Here is a 15256-nt window from a genome sequence, read left to right on the forward strand (position 1 = left end):
CAAATAAATAAGCTGAAGTACAGGGTGATAAGACTTCTAATAAAAGTACAGGCGGCTAAATACATAGGATGTGTGTCTAAATTGGACTTGAGTGTCAAGCAAGTCATCCTAGAAGAACCATCTTCTAAGTTAAGAATTTAAGTACAAATAGACATCAATTAGGGGAAGTAGGACAAAACAAAAGGAGAACAAATTGTTTGAAGCTGAGATTAAAGGTGAGATTGCTCAGGAGGTAGAACCAGCTTACAGAGGGCTTTGAGGGCCAGGGAATCAGATTACACCAGATCCTGAGAGCAAGGAGTCTGATGTCTGAGAAGGGGGTGATGTGCTCAGGTTCACATTTTGACATGATCACCCTCACTGCACTGCAGCAAATAAGTTGACAGGATTCAGACTGGAGACAATGAAACTCACTGGATTGTTTTTGCAGTCACCTAGGCAAGAACTGATGCTAGTGCAAAATGGGCTGAGTTTAGAGATACATACCTGTGGGTTGAAGAGATCCTTGTGATGGGGTGGATGTGTGCCTCAAGGATGAAGGAGCACAAGGATTATTCTAGGTTTCTAATTTGAGTTTTGGCCGTGTGGGAGAGCCACCCATGAAAGAGGGTGGGGTTTAAGGTATGGAGAGGGGGGAGAGCCCAAGTGACTGTGGAACATTCAAAGGGAGCCGCACACTTGCATGTACAGCTCAGATCTGAAGCTCTGAAGGGAAACTGGGACTTCTCAACACCTTTAAGACAAAATGTTCGAAAGCTGGCATTTAAGATATTTAAACCATAATCTCATCTCAATTTATATTGACTTCCAACACATTCTCTATAATGTATAAAAATTTCCAACTATACCAATAATGGAAATATTTCACACTTTTTCACATGCTGTTTTTTCAACCTAGGACAGCTGCTTCCACCTGAGAACTCGTCTCTAGTCTTCAGGATTTAGATCAGTTGACCTCCCCTTGCAGCCTCATTAAATTCTTGATGCCGACTTAATTTCTTCCTTCTGAAGCTCATCCAAACTTACCTTATTTGTCTATACCAGTCTGACTCACCTCACCCAAGCTTCTTAACGGTGTCTGACCAAATAACATTTCCACACTCACTACTTGGCACATAGTAGGCAAACAATAAATATATATGGAATTAATGGAATAGATATTCACACTTTACTATTTCTGCCAAACATAATCATAATAGCAGTTTTATAGTAAAAAAAATAGAGGACAGAAATAATAAATGGAGTTCTACTTTGGAAGAACCACCCTTCTGATTGCTTTCTTGGCTGGAAGAGAAGTCACAACTATGAAAAATTTGTTCTTTATAATTTCTCTTGCGTTGTGCCTCAGTGTTGGTACCATGGTTGTTCTCTTTTAAGTGAGTTCTTCCTAGCACCCCTGAAGGTACTTTAACACACCCAGGAAAATAAGACCTCAGATATATAGACAGCAGATGCAGCCCCCATTTATTATTGGTTATCGACATCTGCTACACGATAATGCTCTGCAGTCTATTTTTTCTCACCTGGTATCAATAGCCCTGATAGTTCTCTGAAATGTGATGTTAAAATTTATAGAAATTAGGAAGTTAAACCACTTGAAAGGTTATTAAACATATCTATCTTTTTTGAGATAAACCGCAAGATTACAAGACTATTTTAAGGCATCACATTCGAGTGTACAGGAAGTGATGGTGCACAGACCGTCTCTGCTGTCCTGAGTATTTTGCCAGTTGAAGCCAATCGCCCAGCTTCCCACAGACAAGCCACTAATAGGTGTTCATATCAGACAAGGCTAAATCTATTGCATTAGTGATATAACATGTGTTTAAGAGTGTTTAAGGACAAGATGAGATAGACGATGCTATTTTATTATCTGTGACTATTCTTTGCTTCTGCACCTTTTGATCTACTTCTTTGTTTTCTAAGGTCATCTAGTGTATTTATTGAAAAGATTAATCTTCACACATAAATTAACATTTTTTTCTATTCTATGGTTTGTATAAAGGAAAAATAGTATGCCAAACGTTTCTAAAATTAATGAAAGATACAGCCCTACTTGGATCTTTCCTTAGGACTTAGATGGAAATTGATTTAGGGTGCTGAGTGCACGAGCTTGTTCTCTGTACTACAGTAGCGTTTTAGTTAATAATCTTACATTTGAATTTGAGTTTAATTTTTTGTGTGAATACTTGTCTAAGATTCCAAAACTAATTTATCACGTTCTTCACAGCAATCAGAAACCAATGACTGCCCTTTAGTGTAAGCTATCATAGGTTGAAAGTAAAATTATTGTGTCTAATATTTTTATTTAACCTCTTGAATTTTGAAATGAACATTTTTCCATCATTGCTTCAGTTATTTGTGTCTCTTTATTAGGCCTTATATGTTAAAATAAGTCTCTCAATTCATTTCCCTAATACAGTAGTCATTTGTAATAATTGCATGATTTTCTTTTTAGAGAAATGATTATCCCCCTTGGCCACATCGCTGGCAATTCTGCTAACTGCCCCCAGGTAAATGATGACATTCAGGGCTGTGATTTCATGACCCAACTGAGCAAGAATGTCATTAAATGGATCAATGTTTATTTATAAAAGATGTATCTTATTGACTTCTCACGCAAAGTGGTGATATAAGTTCACGTGCTCAAGTTTCTTCTCTCCCAGATAGCCAAAGAAATATTTTCTTAAGTCAAAAATCTATCATTTCTGGAAAAAGAGGATAGGTGCTACTAGGAATTTCTGGAAGATATCATCCAGTTAGACCAAGAATGAGATAATTTTTGCCCAGCATGAAGTTTATATCTTCCATCTCACTAAGAGTTATTGTTGTTATCGTTCATTCAGTTACCCAAACCCCATACCTAAGACTCACCTACACTTTGCTCTCTTTCCCCCTGGACTAGATATTCTCTGCTTCATTTCCAGATCTACTTTCTCCATCACTTTCTACCTTGCTTCTTATTCTGAGAGGCTGACTTCTAGGGGCTACAACTACCCAGCTCCCTTTGGCCTCTGACTTCTAAATATGTTGGGCCAGTGGGATGACAGGACACAGGAGTAGAAAGAGGAAGAAACCTATTTATTCTCCACTCCCTCTCAGCTGGATGTAAATTTGTGGTGGCCATATGCTTGTCTCTAAGACCACAGCCTCTTACACCTACATCTTTGGCCACAGTACAGAAGGTATTTCACTTGCTTGCGCATTCAGGTCCAATGACAGTAGCAGAGTGTCCTCCTGGGACACTTCTCTCTCTCTTGTTGATTTTCTTAAACTTCTCCAACTTGAAAATTGCCTCTTCATTAAAATCACCTCATTTATCCTTTCTGAATGTGTCTCTATTTCCTGAGAGGCCCTGACTGATATACATCTCATATATAAAATTGATCACAAGGTCCTTTTAGAAATCAAGTGTTGTGACTTTGTTCAGTTAACACTTGTTAAGGAGAGCCCCAGGAGTTGGACAGTGAACTGTGGTTCAACAAAAGATCACAGTGGAATTGAAATAGAGAAGTTTATTGCTCACAGGTCCTTAAAAACCATGCAGGGAGCTCAAGGCAGGATTCAGGCAGAGAGAGAAGTAGGACCTGGGGCACACACCTTTATTAGTGTACACAGGGGGAATGTATTGGGGTTCCTGGGCTAAAGCCAGATGGGTCACTTCAAACCCAAAACAGCAGGGTTTGGTAAGTTCCCTGTGGATCTTATCTAAGGGGCATGGAAGGGAAAGGCTCTGGGGGGGACAGAGAGACTGCTCACCACAAGGGTGTCATCTTTACTGGTGCCCCTGCCAGCTGCTGTCTAGGACGTGCACTCATGGGAAGGGCCAGTGTCAGTTCAAGGACCCTGGAGGCAGCTTGGCCACACAACGTGGATGCCAAGGCAGCAGTATTACGGAGCAGTTTAACTAAACTCTCAACACGAAATTTCTCTTAAATTTGTAGGGAAGTGAAGAGTTTCTACATCCCCAATAACATTCTCTTAGTTCAAGTCCCTGATTACTTTCATTCTTATAATACTTCAGTTTCTTCCAACTACTTCTCCTTTACAAACCACCTCCACACTAACACTTTTATGAGAGTTCAAAAACAGACATGGGTCATCAATGTTCTGCTCCAATGACTTCATGTTCCTTAAAATGTTGCCAACAAGTCTCCCCATAATCCAGCCTTTGCCTGTCTCCCAAGATTCATCGATTCTCTCTCTCTCTCTCTCTCTGACAAATACACACACGCTGTAGCTGCCTTCATGGCAGACCACTTGCAATTCTCCTCACTTTCTGTCTCTTTCTTTGGGGCTTAAACACCCCTTGATGGGGCTCTGAGGGCCCTCCCACCATCCTTCCCCAGCCAACTCGATCTGGCCTTTTAGCACTCAGCTGTAACCCTCGTGAGGAAGCCTTTCCTCATAGTCCTTGCTCCATTACCTTCCCACAGCATCTATCCATGACCCTGTCCTTGGTATGTCCCCTCTTGTCTCCTCCCACAAGTGTAAAAATTTTGAAAATTTTAGTTCAAGATTCAGACTCTATGGGTTCAAATCCATTTCTACCATATATTTGCCTCAAGACCTTGAGCAACTTTATTAAGCGTGTATCTCTGTTTTCTCATCCTTAAATTTAGGAAAATAAATTCATGTTTCTGTATTCTTGTGAGAATTAAATTATATTAACACATTTGAAACATGTAGAGCAGAGCTAGGTTTATAGTTGGCTCTCGATGCATTATGCAGGTTTATAATTGCCTATTTTTTCTCAACCCCACAAAACTGAAAGTTCATAAAAAGAGGGCTAGGTTCTACTGACACCATGTCATCTTGATTAGTGAGTGTCTGGTGCACAGAGAGAAATCTATAAGTCCTTGCAGGTTGAATAAATAAATGAATGAATAAAGAGGCATGAATTCTGGGTTGATGGGCATGCCTTCTCTCTTGGCTACTCCTCATTTTTTAAATCCTGGCTGGTAATTTCTAGGTTGAGATTCCATAAAGGAATCCTTTCCATGAAATAAACACCTTGGGGCTCCTATGAACCTGAGAAAACCCCTCTCTCCTTATAAGACTAGAAGATAAACTTGCATTTGTCTTTACCAGTGCATATGTTCTTACAACCGCTGGGTTAAGTCCCTGGCTTTAATCATGACACCTTGATTGTCAGCTTATCATTCTCTAATTTAGATGCACTTTCCAGGTAATATGTAATTACACATTTTTAATCCTGGCTGATAATTTAGAATACTCTTCGTCCCTGTAGGTTTATGTTAATTTTGAAGTATTCCACAGTAGTACTTCTCCATAATGGAGGAAATAAATTAAATTTAATTAATATAATAACTGTTCCCATTTGACATAAAATGCTTACTAAAAATACTGTATATTTATGTATATCTTACTCTTCAAAAGTATTCAAACTTCAATGATTTCTAAATCTAAATGTAACCACTAAGTAAAAATATGTTCTTAGTCAAAAATACTGTTTTTATAAATTGTAGATTTAATTTGATCTCAAAAATTTAAACAGTATCAGCATTAGAATATGAATTTATATATTACTTTAAGGATCCATGGTATAGAGTTCAGTTTCCATAAAGATCCATTACATTTTATATTTAAAAATGATTTGCTTCTTTTTATGTTATAGCTCAGAATACATCAATGGATTAGAAAATTTATAAAGTAAAGAAATACATCTTTATCAATGACTATATGTCAGAATTATGTGAAGTATTAATACTTAAGTAAGTAAATAATAAATCAATTTGCTTTAAGGTTTTAAGTTCCAACAATTAGACATAATCATAGAAAAGCAATTGTGTTCTATAAGCAATTGTGTTCTAAAAGCAATTGTTCTATAAGCAACTGTGTTCTAAAAGCAAACTTGTTCTATAGTACAAGTATACAAGAATAATATTAAACATTTTCTAAAGATTGCAAACTGTACACACATGTCTAAGTCTACTTTCACCGAGAATCTATCCAAAATACAAAACATAAAGACATGCACATGTACACATTCAGATTCTGCATTCATATATACCCATGTTGAAAAGCAATAGCAGCTTCCTTTAACAGACATGCATTTTGAGAAATTCCTGGAAGCTTAAAGAAAAAAATTGGGGGTAGTGTGGCAGCTGAAAAAAACATTCCAGCTACAGGACAGACATAAAATATATGCTAAATTAGATTAAAGGTTTTAAATAAATTACTAAAATGCCAAAATCATGAGAAAAACCTTTATAGCACCCCCCCATAAAGAAAAGAAGGAAGGAAGGAAGAAAAAAGTAAAGACAAGGAAAAAAGAAAACAAAATGATCCTGAAGGTAATTTTCCTGACTATGCCTCACTTTTAGTGAGAAGGAAAACAACCTTCCACTAATTGTGCTTAATACCATATTATGTATAGTATGATATAATACATAATATATATATAGCATATAAACATATGTATAATACATAATAATTATGTATAATACTATAACAGCAAACTAAACTAGCCCAATGTGGAGGTCTGTGGCCCAAACCTGTATAACATTCACTTATTCAAAATATTTATTAAGCAGTGACTTGGTCCAGGAACTGTCATAAATGTGCCACCTTCTAGTTACTCAAAAATCGTAAAGAAAAATTCATCTTATAGTGTTTCCACCTTGAAGTTCAACATCTTCATAAGAGGGCAAAGCAAACACAAGTCTGATTTGGGGGAGTGTCTTATACTCAGGCCTCCAATTATTCTCACAAATAAAATTGCAGAGATTATAAGCCTACAGTGAAAAATGACAAGGCGCTTGAGGAGATATAAAAAGCAACATGGGAGAGGAGTTAGCAGAAAGAAGAGGAGGTGACTTAGATCTGCAAGGACCAGATATTTTTATTACCAGACACAAAATAAAAAGCTCAATGCCTGATTTTTTAAGAAATAAAAGAGGGAAATTAAAGTAATGTAAGGAAAATGATACCATGAAAACTGAGTAGAGTGTTTTAAAATATAAGCAAACAGAATATCAAAAAGTAAAAACATAATAATTTAAATTTTAAAAATGGACAAGTTAATCAGCAATTAGAGCAGTAAAGAGAATTAATGAACAGCATAATATATCTGAAGAAATTACTATGAATCAAGAGAGAGGGAGATGCAAAAAGAGCAGAGAATGTGAAGGATAAAATGAGGAAATTTTGTTTTATGTAATAAATGTTTTAACAGGATCATATAGAGTGAACATGGGAAAGCTATAATTTTTCCAGAATAGATAAAAAATGGAAGTCCTTCAAATAGAAAAGACCACCAGAAAAAAACTAAGCTAGATGAATGAAAATAATTCTATCCTTAACACAGCACAGTGAAAAACCACTAGCCAACAAAGACAAAGGGAATTTCCTAAAAGAATCTGGAGAAGAAAGACAAGTTTCCTACTAAAGAAGGAGAATTGGAGTTTAATGTTCAACAAGAACAACAGGAAAACATGAAAAAATGCTCAGAAAGACCTGGAAATCTTATTTGAAAAGACATAAAATGGATCATTATCTATCATATATAATTATCTCCTAAAAATTGATAAGTAAAAACAATCTGAAAAAAATAAGGAAAGTACATATCTTAGTGATTTAAAATAGATAAAATGTAAATGACAAATAATAGACTAAAAATTATTAAAGAAGATGAAACAACAGTGATAAATGATAATTCTCATTTATCAGATATATAACCAATTAAATTAATAATATTTAATTTTAATGATATTTAATGACATTTAATCATGATTTAATTTTAATGAGAGATTGAGGAAAGTAACAATCCAAAACTATTGAGGAGCTTAATTTTGTACAGGCTTTAATAACATATATATTAAAGTGCAAATTTAGCATATTTATTTGACCCAACAAGTTTCACCTCTAGATATTTATTCTTCAAGTATATTCATAAGTGTTCCTGAGATATTTGTACAGTGAATTCACTGCAGTGTTTATAATTGAAAAAATATATTGAAAATATACTGACAAATGTTTATCTATAGGGAAATGTTTAAATACTTTTACACTAAGAACTTCTCCTATTAAAATGTCTAAGATTTATCTATGTATAATGACAATAAAAGATCATCAAGATATTTTGTAACTGAAAGTGAAGAAAAAATTGCAAGATTTTTTTGCTATAATTTTATTTAATAACAGTATTTATAACATGATATCCATGGCAGAAGCTATCTAGATTCACCAAGCTAGTTTTTCTGCCTTCCTGGGTACATGGCTAGATTTTTTTTCCCCATGGTCCCTTGCAGTGGGCGACCAAGTCCTGGCCTATAGGTAGAGTGAAATGGTGTAAGATTCTCCGTGCTCCCTCTTCCCCCCTTGTTTATCCTGATTGGTATCTGGGTATCTGCACTTGACACTGAAGACTACCTCAAAACCACAGACTGAGAATCGTGAAGCTTATGTCACCCTGAACATCACTGAACGGCCGCAGGGAACAGAACTCCGGCTTCTACCTTTGCTGACTGAACTTTGTATGAACAAGAAATAAGCTTCTGTGTTGCTAGGCTACCAAGATTTCAAAGTGTATCCATTACAGGATCTAGTGTTACCCTTACTAATACAATTTCACTTGTTTAAAATCTGATAAAGAAAGAAAACTAAATTATATGTCCATATATCTGGATATGTATTTGTACAAAATGGAACACAGATTAATTGCCTCTTGGGTGCAGATTGGCGTTGGGTCTGGAGGAGAATATGAATGAAAATGCTCACTTTATGTACCTTTTGTGACACTAGTTATTTGGTGTTATTTCTTTAGGTAGATATGTGTATAATGTTGTTGAAATTTAGTCTAGGGAAGAACCAAAGTAATTCTAAGATGATAATTTTGGAACTGTGTCCTAAGGAAGAAATAAGGTAAAAGTGTACTTCAGGGAAATCCTAGGCTATATGAAAAGCATAAATCATGGAATACTGAAAAAAATTACACTAGAATGTGTTTAGAACATACATTGGACATATATTAAGGCATTGCAAACAGATAAAACTGAAAGGTAAATGGAACCAAATCATTGAAGAATATATACTTTCAATTAGGATAATCTTTGGCATGGGAGTAATAAGAACAAGAACAGTGAGAAGGATGGATTAGAAAAAATAGGAACTAAAGTCAGAGGTACTGACAAAGAAATGTGATCATAAAACTAACAAAAGGTAAAGAAGCTATAAAGAAGTTATTTTATTATTTAAATAAAAAGGAAGAATAGAATTTGAGATATGGAAGGCAAGAAAATAAAAGAGAAATCCAGGGTTTTGATGACTCTGAATTTCCACATAGGTAGAAAGCATTCCTCTAAGTCTCATCCAGCTTTGGGCTCTGGAATCAGATCCTGCATACACTCTGTGATCAAGAACAACCCTCAGTAGGGCTGGCATGAGAAGGGAGAATCAGAATTTATCAAGAGGAGTCCAGCTTTTCAAAAATATCCACTGGAGATACTGAGAAACTGCAGTTTGGAATACCCTGGAGTAAAATTTTTGCGTAACTCATGATGACGCTTGAACATCATCATGTAAGAATGACTGGTCTCAAGAACCCTAACTATGAATATGTAAGAGCTAAAGAATAGAAGATTGTGAGAATGAGAAATGAATTATTTTAGTGAGGAAAATTAGACAATGTGAAAACAAGACCTATTTAAATTACACTATTATGTTAATAGTGAATTAACTTGCCTTAAAATGTTAAATTTTATTCAATTAATTATTAGGATATAATTCTTGTTCTATTGCATAATGTTATATTAAAGAAAGAGTAAACCTTGGGGTTATGTTTGTTTAGATTGATTTTTCCATGTATAATATGTTGCTTTGGTATCTAATTCTTATTTTGAGTTTTAAATGAGATTTTTACATGTAATAACAGTAATTTCACATATTTCCTCTTTTAATATAATTATGCCAATTAAATACATTTTAAACAGCAAACACTTTTCTGTGTTGTTATGCACTCAGATAAAATTATTTTAAAATTTATTAAATCAAACTAAATTTGATTTAATAAATTTTAGAGCTAGTGGAAAATGATAATTTAAATAAAACTTTGAAGCCATATTTCAATAGGGCTCTATTTTATATTAAAAAATCTATTTGATATTATGGTGTTCTCATGATTTTGAGAGTTGAAGTAGGAATTAAATTCTTCTTTGGATTTCTTCCTATTAGCCACCACAGTTGAAACATCACTAAGTATTCTTGGCTATCTGCTTGGGAATCAAAGTCCTAATCACTAAGAAACTCAACAGAAATAGGTATAGAGCTAGATACAGATATAGATATACATGTACATATACATATAGATATGGGCATAGTAAATACAAGCATGTGAATTTTGATAATACATAAGCAGAGAAATGGATGTATAGAAAGATTGAGCAAGCACTTTGAGTAACTTTTCCAGTACCTTACTCTCAAAGGGAGTACAGCTTACCTGGTCTATTCAGGTGTGATCCAGGATAAAGTAAGAGATATTAGTTAAGCCTGTTCAGAAGACTACTTTTAAAAAGGACTATAGGGAATTCCTTGGCAATCCAGTGGTTAGGACTCAACGCTTCCACTCCTGGGGTCCTGGGTTCAATTCCTGGTTGGGGAAGTAGGATCCTGCAAGCCGTGCAGTGTGGCCATAAATAAATAAATAAATAAATAAATAGTAACTTAAAAAAAAATAAAAAGGGCTTTAAAAAGACTACAAAGAGAATAGTTGAGGGAAATGAAGCAACACTTTGGAATAAATCGTTACAGCTTACTAAGTGTTAATGTAAATAAATATATATCTGTGCTATATACATACAAAATTAAATGCACATAGTTCTTCTAAGGAAGTATGATCCAATGAGCATGTGGTGAAACTAGAATTCTCATATTTTGCTGGTAAGAATGGAAAGTGGTGCAGTTGCTTTGGAAAATAGTTCAGCTGTTGCTCTAAATGTTGAACATGGGATATACGATCAAGCAATTCTACTCCTAGGTATATATACCCAAGAAAATGCAGACAATAACTTGGACATGAATGTTCATAGTAGCATTGTTCATAGTAGGCAAAAGTAAAAACAGCCCAAAATGACCATCAATTAATGAATGGATAAATAAAATGTCAATAATAAAAGGGAATAAAGTTCTTTTACATGCAAAAACATGGATGAACCTTAAAAACATTATGGTAAGTGATAAAGCCCAGCACAAAAGACCACATATTATGTGATTCCATTTATATGATGTCCAAAATTGACAAATCTATAGAGACAGAAAGTAGGCTAAAGGTGGTGCTGATGGATATGGGATTTCTTTGGGGAATGACAAAATATAAAATTATACTGTGGTGATAGTTGCACAACTCTGGATCCACTAAAACTTGCATTTTAAATGGGTTCATTCTAGTTTGTAAATGATATCTTGATATAGCTATTAACATTAATTTATGATCTGGATAAAAGGGGGAAAAACCTGAAATAGTTTAAATATATTAACTCCAAACTGATAGAATCAGTGGTGTATCTCCAAACAATACAACACTATGCAGATTTTAAAAGGAAAATCAAGAACTGTCTTCACTGACAGTGCAGCCTGCTAAGCACAATTTTTAGGTGAAAAAATAAAGAGCAGAATATTCTAGTAGTGAAAAGACAAAGCAGACTGGAATATGAGTGTTTATGCTATAATTCTCACTTTTGTAAAAAAAAAATTATCTATACATATTATTTGTAAATCAGGTTTTTTGTTGCCTAGGTTATAACACATTTATTTTACTGCTTTTAAAAATCTGTAATGATTTGAAAACTTTTCTTCCCCTTCACTATTAATAGCCACAAGGTCAAAATTTCTCTAGCTCAGTTTCTTTCTTTCTTTGAATACTTCATCATGATTTTAAAGATTCTCCTTCTCTACTTGTGAGCGGGTCTTCCAGGATTTACACTTGTGAGCAAGCCCATTCCTCCTTCTAAGAAACTGAGGGCAGATAAGTGTCTGCTGACAAGAAGCAAACCCCTCAAGCTGCTGCCCTCCTCAGGGGATTCTGTAGAGCCCCTGGAGGAGAGGGGCAAAGAGTGGAGCGTCGTCCTCTCCTCTACTGAGAGCTCCCCCCACCCCTACCCCTGAGATTAGAAATCACTGTCACATCAAGGTGTCTTCCTCTAAGGATCAGGCTTGATTATGAATAAAATTAGCATATCTTATTTAATCATTAATTCATACAGAAAAAGACTCTTGAACGCTTACTACTTGTTATAACAGTGACTGGTCCATCACTGTACTTTTGTCTGAAGTTATCCAAGAGACAATCAAGCAGATTCTTCAGGCTTATTATTTTGGACTTATAGTAAATCATGTATTTAGTTAAGAAAGACAAAGAAGCTCAATCTTTACAGTACTGTTTATTTTAAAAACAATTTTGAAAACCCTGAGCCTTGATTTAGTTCTGAGCTCTCATACATTCATGATTTTTAGAATTAAAAAGAACTATAATTTTAGTGCTCTTTTTTCACATTGCTAATTATATTAATATGACTGTCATCAGGTTGTGCTTAATAAACATCCACATGTACTTTATATTTTTAATCTTTTATGTAAATAAGTTAAAATTTAACAACCAGAACAAATATTTTGTTTCTTGTAAAATATATAATAAATTGAATAAGTTTTATTTATTTTAATTCTAAATTCTAAAATAGGTAAATTCATGGCATAATTTATAACTAGTGAAAAAATACTGAAAGTCAAGGACTATTAAGAATAATATATCAGATATAAAATTTGATCCTAATAAGATAAAATGTATCTGGTTAATGCAGTTTTCAAATGTTGATTTATGATTCTGACATTTTAATTGATGGATCAATTGATAGTAATTACTTCTGTGTAATCAGTTAGCAACTTAAATGTGCAACACATTGATTTTTTCAGGTGAGACATGTGCTCCCTGAGCAGCTACAGTAGAAAGAACTAGTGACATTTAATTCAGTCTAATTTATTCATGAGAAAAATGTGATTGACTGCAGTTCATGAAGTCCACAGCAAGAGTTAGAGAAAATGGTGAAATCATTCAGAAACACTAAAACTAAAAATTAAATTAAAACAAGAAATGCTGAGTAATAAATCCCATGAAATTCAAATTAGCATTGCCATTTAACTTGATGGAAGTTACCTTATAGGGACAAACATATTGCGAGTACAATTGGGGAGAACTACACTAATCCAATAGAATGAAATCAGAGAAAGTTGATTGTAAAGTTGCATCAAAGCTGTTAGATTTTATATTATCTATAAAACTAAAAAGCTATGTAATGGAGTTATGAATTGACCCAAAGATAACCAAATTATTTTTACTTGCTATTTTTCTGGTGAGTGGAGTGATACATTGTATATTTACAAAAATGATTCAAATTCATTTATAAAATATTTATCGGAGAGCTTACTCGGGAACAAGCATTGTTGTTAGGGATATGATGAAAAAAATAGCAGATTGCAATCCAGAACAGAAAGAAGAGAGTCAGGCTTAACAACTATAAAAATTAAAATATGGTTATGTTACCTTAAAAAAATGCACAACATAAGAGCTGTGAGTTGAGCTTTCAGTGTCTTACTGAGGACTACAGCCTGTGAGGCAGACTCTCAGCAAGCTCTGAGAAGCTGTTCAAAGAGGTAAGGGGGGAGCCAAGACATATGTGTATTTTTCACTGGGAAAAAAATATGTAGTCAAACATCAGAAGATCACTGCTACTTACAAAGAACAGACACCTCAAATTAATGATTTTAGTGCTTTTCTGTGTATGGGAAGATGCAAGAATCAGGGCTCACTGAAATCTTTCCTTAGATGTGCATCCTAACTACCTAGGGCCAGTATGCAAAGCACAGAATGCTTCCTGTTTTCTCCATCCTGAATTCCATGAAGGATGCAGCGTCAGTGGGCAACTGCAGTGGCGAATGGCTTGATCCTTGTAGAACTGGAACACGGGCAACGTTTTCTTTTCTTCAGTTACAAACTATGATAAACAACATAAAGAAGAATTTCAGGTTGTAAAAGGACTGTAAAACAAAAGAAACTGCACGTTAACATTATTTTCGTAAAATGTTTTTATGAGTCATCTATTTCATTTTCCTCAGCTTTTTATCCCAGTAAGTTGACATATGAATACAAAGTAGACACAAAAATAACTGTCTCTAATTGTCACTCAGACAATATTTTTGAACTGACTTCTTTTACCAAGATTTTATCTTTATAACAGCGTACAAAATATTTACTCAGATAGTTAAATTGTTGATTATTTTTATTGCAGCAAGATTTTTTACATTTAAAAGATAACTCTCAATGATTTTGTGAAGTGAAAATTTCAATTTGAAAAATAATAGGTAGATGTATATGGATAACTGAATCACTTTGTTGTACAACTGAAGGTAACACATCGTTAATCAACTATAATATAAAATAAAAAGTTAAAAAATATTCAAAAGCACTGGTTCTCAAACAACACAAAACACTCAGGAGTACAGTGAAGACATTAATTCAACAAATACTTAATAAAGTCTCTACTAAGAATAGGGAATTCTGACAAAATGAGGAATCTGTGTGTGGAAGAAAAATGGAAAAAATAGTGACCGGTGTACATACAACCTAGTAGAAGTATGTACATAAAATAATAATACTACAAGCAGGTGGGAAATATTCTAGCAGTGGTACAATGACGTCATCGAATTTTAGAAAGGCGAGAAACATCAATTTCACCTTGGTGGGCTAAGAGCAACCAACAAGGCTGTGCTGAGGAAATGATGGAGATCTTGACTTGGCACGTTAGATGAAATATACACAGGAATAGAGGAAAAACAATGCATAGAAAGTGGTTTGAACAAACTTCAAAAATTAGGAAAGGTCTTTAAGGAATAGTAATCTCATTTGGTTTGAGAGAAGTTAAGGTACTTATTAGGAATCATGATAAAACAGGCTGGAAAGCAGAGAGGAATTCGATTATCAAGAGGCTTTGAATGTAGAAGTAAGGAATTTCAATTTACAGTAATTCAAAGGAAATTGGTTTCTGTTCATTAGTTTTTAGGGAAGAAAAAAATTAAACTGGCAGTAAAATCGGTGAAAAAAATGAGAGTCATTTGTAGCATATCTTTTGGTTAACTCCTAAAATGAATGAAAGTGACTTTGAAAAATACACATTGTTAGCAATCAACCTAGAAATAGTTCAAGTTCAAGCAGTTTTACCAATAAAATGTCACATGGCCTAAGTTC

General features: G+C 34.3%; 1 protein-coding gene across 1 annotated transcript in view; it reads left to right on the plus strand.

The window, feature by feature from the left end:
• Positions 1-15256, plus strand: part of EYS (eyes shut homolog) — a 1660061-nt gene that overhangs the window by 1123244 nt on the left and 521561 nt on the right.

This window comes from Phocoena phocoena, chromosome 12 (genome assembly GCF_963924675.1).
Source record: "Phocoena phocoena chromosome 12, mPhoPho1.1, whole genome shotgun sequence".
NCBI lineage: Eukaryota > Metazoa > Chordata > Mammalia > Artiodactyla > Phocoenidae > Phocoena > Phocoena phocoena.